The sequence below is a fragment of the Enoplosus armatus genome, chromosome 16 (assembly GCF_043641665.1).
Source record: "Enoplosus armatus isolate fEnoArm2 chromosome 16, fEnoArm2.hap1, whole genome shotgun sequence".
Lineage (NCBI taxonomy): Eukaryota > Metazoa > Chordata > Actinopteri > Centrarchiformes > Enoplosidae > Enoplosus > Enoplosus armatus.
In genome coordinates this window covers 14,691,959-14,697,958 of record NC_092195.1, presented here as the reverse complement: position 1 = coordinate 14,697,958, position 6,000 = coordinate 14,691,959, and positions in this window count along the sequence as shown.

The window sequence follows — 6,000 nt, the reverse complement described above, 5'->3', positions numbered from 1 at the left end:
ACTCACATACCCAATAATACTCACGAGCCTATTACTGTGACTCCTGCGACATGTGAGTGATCGGAGGAAGAAGGAGTCAGGAGGTTGACATTGTCCACCAATTAAAGTAAACAACATGCATTTTCAACAGTAAACGATGCATCAAAAAATACCATAAAATATATTTTAGCAGCATTTTAAATCCATGCCAAGCAAAGCAGTTGAGGGACTACAGCATCGCTCACGCCTGCAAACACCCACCAAGAGTTCTGTTTTTGTCTTTTGTTTCACGCTGTGTCTTAAACGGTTGCTATGATATCTCGGCCAGCACTCAACATTAAACCACACACATACACAAAAACACGTGAAACTCAGGGTATTATTTTTAAAGAATAAAAACCTTGTCAGTTCACAAACTACATGTCCTGCTGATTGTTTCAATTAAAATCAACACTTGATAAGACTTCAGGTGTACAAAATGATGGTGTTTGAAAATCTTAGCAGCTCTTTGCCAGTTGGATGTGGTGATGTTGGAAGAACTTTTCTTTAAGGGCTAATGAGTAGGCTGGGATTAATAATGGTTGTGAAACACATAGAATTTGAAGTTAATCAGGATGACTTTGTTAGGTCAGTTTGCAGTGTCTGGGAATTGTTAGACACTGGTTCATTATTATAATTTCTCTTAAGTAACATAATTTTCTATATGTACAGTAGTTATTTATTTGGAGGATTTTAAGAAGTACTTGTTAGATATTCATTATCTAGCACTTTGATTTGTTCCTTATAACTACTCAGTCTTTTACTGTTTTACTTTAAAGCAAGCACTTTTTATCCCAGGTACAGTCGAACACAATGTAGATGCATCAGAGAAAGGATGAGCTGCTGCAGTTCATCTATATTGTGCTACCAACAGGACTGAGAGCTTTTTAACAGAGTGGAGTGCTGCCTGGTTTGTGAGTGGTGATTTACAGGAGCAGGTCATGGTAATTGGACCGGTATCAACCTGGCCCTTTTTTTCCCCTCTGCTGTGTTCAACCTACTTCTGCTCTTTAAGGAAGAGATTCGCACTGACAGAGGATCAAAGCTACAGACAGAGAAAAAAAAAAGTGAAAATTAAGAAAACCTCTGAATCACTCTGTCTGTGACTCTCCTTTCTCTCACAGACTGCCAGTCATGCAGCAGGTGTGGAGCATGAAACAGACTTTTTCATGATGCATCTCATTCTGTTTGATTTTCAACACTGTGCTTCTTGTTCAGTGCATCAAAGAGGTTCAACACGCGGGCTTCAAGTTACACAAGTATCTGTAGGATACACCGGATGTTCTAACACAAAGTAAATGAAAAACAAGCACAAATATTTAAAATGGAAATGTGTCAAATGAAAAAGTATGAGTGCCAGCTTCAGTCTGACAATCAGTTACATCACACAAGGTTTCAACATTGAGGCTGAAGCCTCTTCCAGGCTCTTTGTAGGGGACAGCTTTGAGTGCTCTTTAACACGTGCAGCCATCAGATTGCGCAACACTTTTGGTTAAAATCACTGCATCTAGCACTCTGCATCCTGCAAGTAAAAGAGAATCAGTACATCTCAGTAATTCAATATTCGCCTCCTTCCTTTCAGCCTATACATGTATGAGAACTGCCAACATGTGTTTTCACATGTTTCCTTACTGTGTAATTATATATCTTTTTGTTAATTTTCTGATCATGGAACCTTCCTCTCTTCTCTGCTGGTTTACACATGAGCTGGACACAGGCACAATCTGCTGCAGTCTTTTCACTCAGGGAAACTGAAACCATCTCAAAACAGCACCATCTAGAGTCCAGATACACTCATAGCTGCAAGGAACATGATCCATGAAGGCAAAGCAGGAATGAGAATATGTATCGTCCTTTTTGGTGTAACTCAAACACGTTCTGAAGGAGTCTTTAATAGTGTGACGCTGGCACAATGTCAAAAAAGCTCAAATGATGGAGCATACTTTTCACAGTGAATGCTGTGATTGTTAAAATAGTAGCGAAGGTGTTGCAGCTTTTACACCTAAATCAAACAATCCGTGAAACTCTCTCCCACCTCCATGAGAAAACATCCTGTGATTCAGCTTTATGCGGGGATTTGCCACTCTCTGAACGTGATACGGATACCTTTTTCTGGGCCCAGGAGTGCTTCCATCCTGCCTCCAAAATACCTGTGCACTGAGAGGGCTGTCCTGGCCTCCGTGGGAAAGAGTGCGGAGGCAATCGGTGCAGAAGTGCAGTGGTGATTCCTCAAAACTTTTTTCTCACACACTCACTTATATGGGCATTTGTTTATGTAACTGTGCCTGCAGCGGCCCACGCCTCCCTCTTAAATGAGCTCCAGCATACTAGAAGGCAATTCAAGGTTCAAATGAGCAGCTGCAGCAACTTGGCTGTCAGTTGTTTAGTATTAGATTATTGTTGATTAGTCCATGGTGGATATTTGTTAATTATGCCCACATTAGCAGCATGCATGCACATGTGCCCACAACTGTAGTTCTGGCCACTGAATCTCCTTCAGCGGTTGGAGATTAAATAAACTTGTTTAATCAGTAGACAGTGAACAAAGAGACTCTCAGTTTGTTGTCTCATTTATCACAGACTGTCCGGGGACTTTCCACCAGACCGACTACCACTCTGTTTGTCCAGTTTCTCTTACTCATCATCAGCTCATCATCACAACTCATTATATCTCCTGGTCCCTTGTGCCTGCCATCCCCATTACAAATGCAGATGGGGGGAGGGAGGTTCTTGAACATGGGGTCAAACCTGTCCTCAGCTTCTCACATGCTGGCTGTCTAATAGCTCATTTGATTCCACAGTTGGACATACATTTGCTACATCCATTGAGAAGCTCTCTGCTCAAACAGCGGAGGTGATGATGAGTGAAATACGAGCTAAGACGAACCTGGAGGATTTCTTCTTGAGTGACAGAGGATGCCTGCTAGTTTGGGAGTTGTATCCACATGAATAAACCTGCTTCATACAGGTTACCGGTTGCATCAACCACTATGTTTATGGGGTCTGTTCAGTCTCCTACCAGACATTACACATGATTTTGTTTTCACATGTTAACCTGATGAAATGTCTTAAGCCTGAAAAGTTGGTGTGAAATTAAAGGAAAGTTTTGTAACTCTAATCTGCTCAGTGACAGATCCTGGCCACTCAGCAAGCTGAGTGAAACATCCACTTCACTAACAGAGAGGCTAATGTGTGCCTTTGTGACTAATATCAAATAAAAGCAGGTTAATAACAGGGTTAGAATGAACTGAGAAGGATTGTCATTACTGCGCATTGTGTCATTTCTACATATGGTGTACCTTTCAAAGACTTACATGTAGTCTGCATCTCTACAAAGTGCGATAATGGAATTTTTGGATATAATCTACAGTGTGAGTACAAATGTGTGGGATCAAGTCATGTTGTGTGACAAGCAGCTCTATGTATGTGTGACATGACTTATTGTGTTTCCATGCACAGGAAGTTGTTTTGTAGTGACACATTTAACCCGGAGGTGTGAAGTAATACCAATGCTGTTCGTCACAGACCATTTGTTGACTCCAGAACAAACAACAACTACAGTTTTGCTGCATCTGTCCTCATAACTGCTTGAGGTGACTCGCTGAAGGGATTTGGGGTTGGCTCTCGGCACACTGTAACATCCACGCTGGAAGGAAGGCAATATAAGGACAGGAGAGAGCAGATTTTTAAAACTCTACACCACAAATTTTCTGCACCAGGATGTACGCATGATATCAAGTAAAGGAGATGTTAAAAAGTGACGGTGACAGTTTCAATGAATAGAACAACTGCTACCTCTAAATGACAGAAAGTTTCCCTGATTAGAAAATGATCATAACAATAAAATGTTGTGTGTATGACGTGATACTGAAAATGAAAGTGCTTTACAAACTAACATTAAGTCGTAATCAGAGTCCAAGGTGACGTCTTAAGGTTCAATTTTATGTCTGACCAACAGTCCATGACCCATAGATAATCAATTTAAAATTACATAAAACAATCGAATTGATTATCAAAATAGTTTAATATTAATTTTGTCCCGATCGACTAACTGCAATCATAATAAAAGTATACACTATATTGAATGAAGGCAATAAAAACTGTGAAATAAAATAATGTCAAAGAAAAGCGCAATTACACATTTTATTTACTTCTAAAAGTAATTCATAAAGGTTTTTAAAGAGCTTAAGTTGGCACCAATTTGGCTGATCTTGTTAATAATATATATATAAGCAAGGCTCTTATGAATGATAAGACTTTGTCTTTAGTAACTGCTGATGATCATTTCAAGTAATTTCCTCCAAGAATAGATATAAAGGCTTTTTATGGAATATGAACCACAATATGTAAGATATTCACTGTATGTTGGCAGAGTTCATGACACATTTGCGGCTCCTAATAGCAACTTGAAATTGTGTGGTGTGTTTAAATTTGGTACATGTGCTGAAAATAGAGCAGATTTTCCAGATTACATACACAGAGAAATTTCAGTCCTGCAGGTCACCTTAACCACTGAGCTATTAGGTCAAGTTAGACCCTGTCCTGGAGGAATACATGACCTGAATCTGTGATGACACATTGCTTTAAATGTGCCAAGAAAACTAATTAGCAGAGGAGGAGATTACTTTTTTAATGTTGCTCTGTAAAGTATACAGTAATTTCCCCAAACAAGACGTGGGATCTAAAAATTCCCATGTCACCACAACACAGCACACAATGACTCCTCACTCCCACCAGGCTCTGTTTCCTGGAGGAAACTGAGGGGCAATACTGAGGAAAGACAAAGACTGATGATCCCTCCTAATCAGCTCTTCTGTTTTTCACTTTCTGACTCATGTTATTTGGGCAGTTATTCATTTATTCTGCTTTCTTCTCTCTCTCTTTCTCTTTTTCTCTCATGCTTGGCTAGAAGAGGAACCGAGCCAGCATTACATCAACGATCAGACACCCACGTTAGGTTATCCCTTTCACACTTCGAGAAGTACCCAGATCCGCCCACATCCCAGGAGAGAGAGAGGGGGGGGGGGCGGAGAAAGCAGGGAGGGGTGACGCCTATCCCTGCGTGCACGTGTGTTTGTGTTCGTGAATGTGTGTGCGTGTTTTTGGGAGAAAGAGGGACAGACAGGCAGACAGAGAGAGGGAGTGTGTGTTTCCTCTCCTGCATTACTGCACTGTCTGCACCGCGCCTCTACTTTGTAATTGGTTGTGGAGATACTGTCACTATGACAGCCCGCCGGAACAGTCATGCTTTCTGCACAGCTGAGTTTACAAAGCACCCCGCATGACCATTTAATACGTTTGATTGCCCTTTGATTAACCCTAAAAAGCAGATAATCCCTTCATGCCCTCAGTGAGCTGGCGAGGGAGCCTGAATCCCTTTCAATAATGTGCATCAAATGAAATGCATTGGACATAAAAACAGCAATGTTTCTTATTAATGAACAAATTAGTTGTCATAATAATATTTCATAATTAATGTATCTCCACGTTGCCATAATTAAACCTTTCTGCGCAATGTTCGCACACTGAAAGCCAGTGAATAATGTTCAGTTGAGGACAATTCATCTCTTTATTTCATCCCCGTGCATGCACACCGATTCCGCTGATCCTCTTTCCGGTACCTTTGGCTCTGCGTTGATATCTGCGTAGTTTGGTGTTCATAATCGTTTGTCTCTGTCCCCCTGCACAGATCCCTCCCTTCTCCTCAGATTCAAACTCCCTCCTCCCTCCTCCCTCCTCCGTGCGCTGACACAGTCACTCTCACACTTACACACGCACATGCGCGCACACACGAACACTTCTCCCCCGCACACTCCCTCCTTCCCGGTGCTGTCTCATTCACTTCAGTACGCCATCCACGCACTGACTCCAACTTGGAGCAGGGGGGGCGGGGTTGGATATATACCTCTAAGAGGAGGCCACAAGCTACACTGAGACTGGACCCACTTGCAGTGCAAAGACCACAAGCAAGAAGACTCCGAA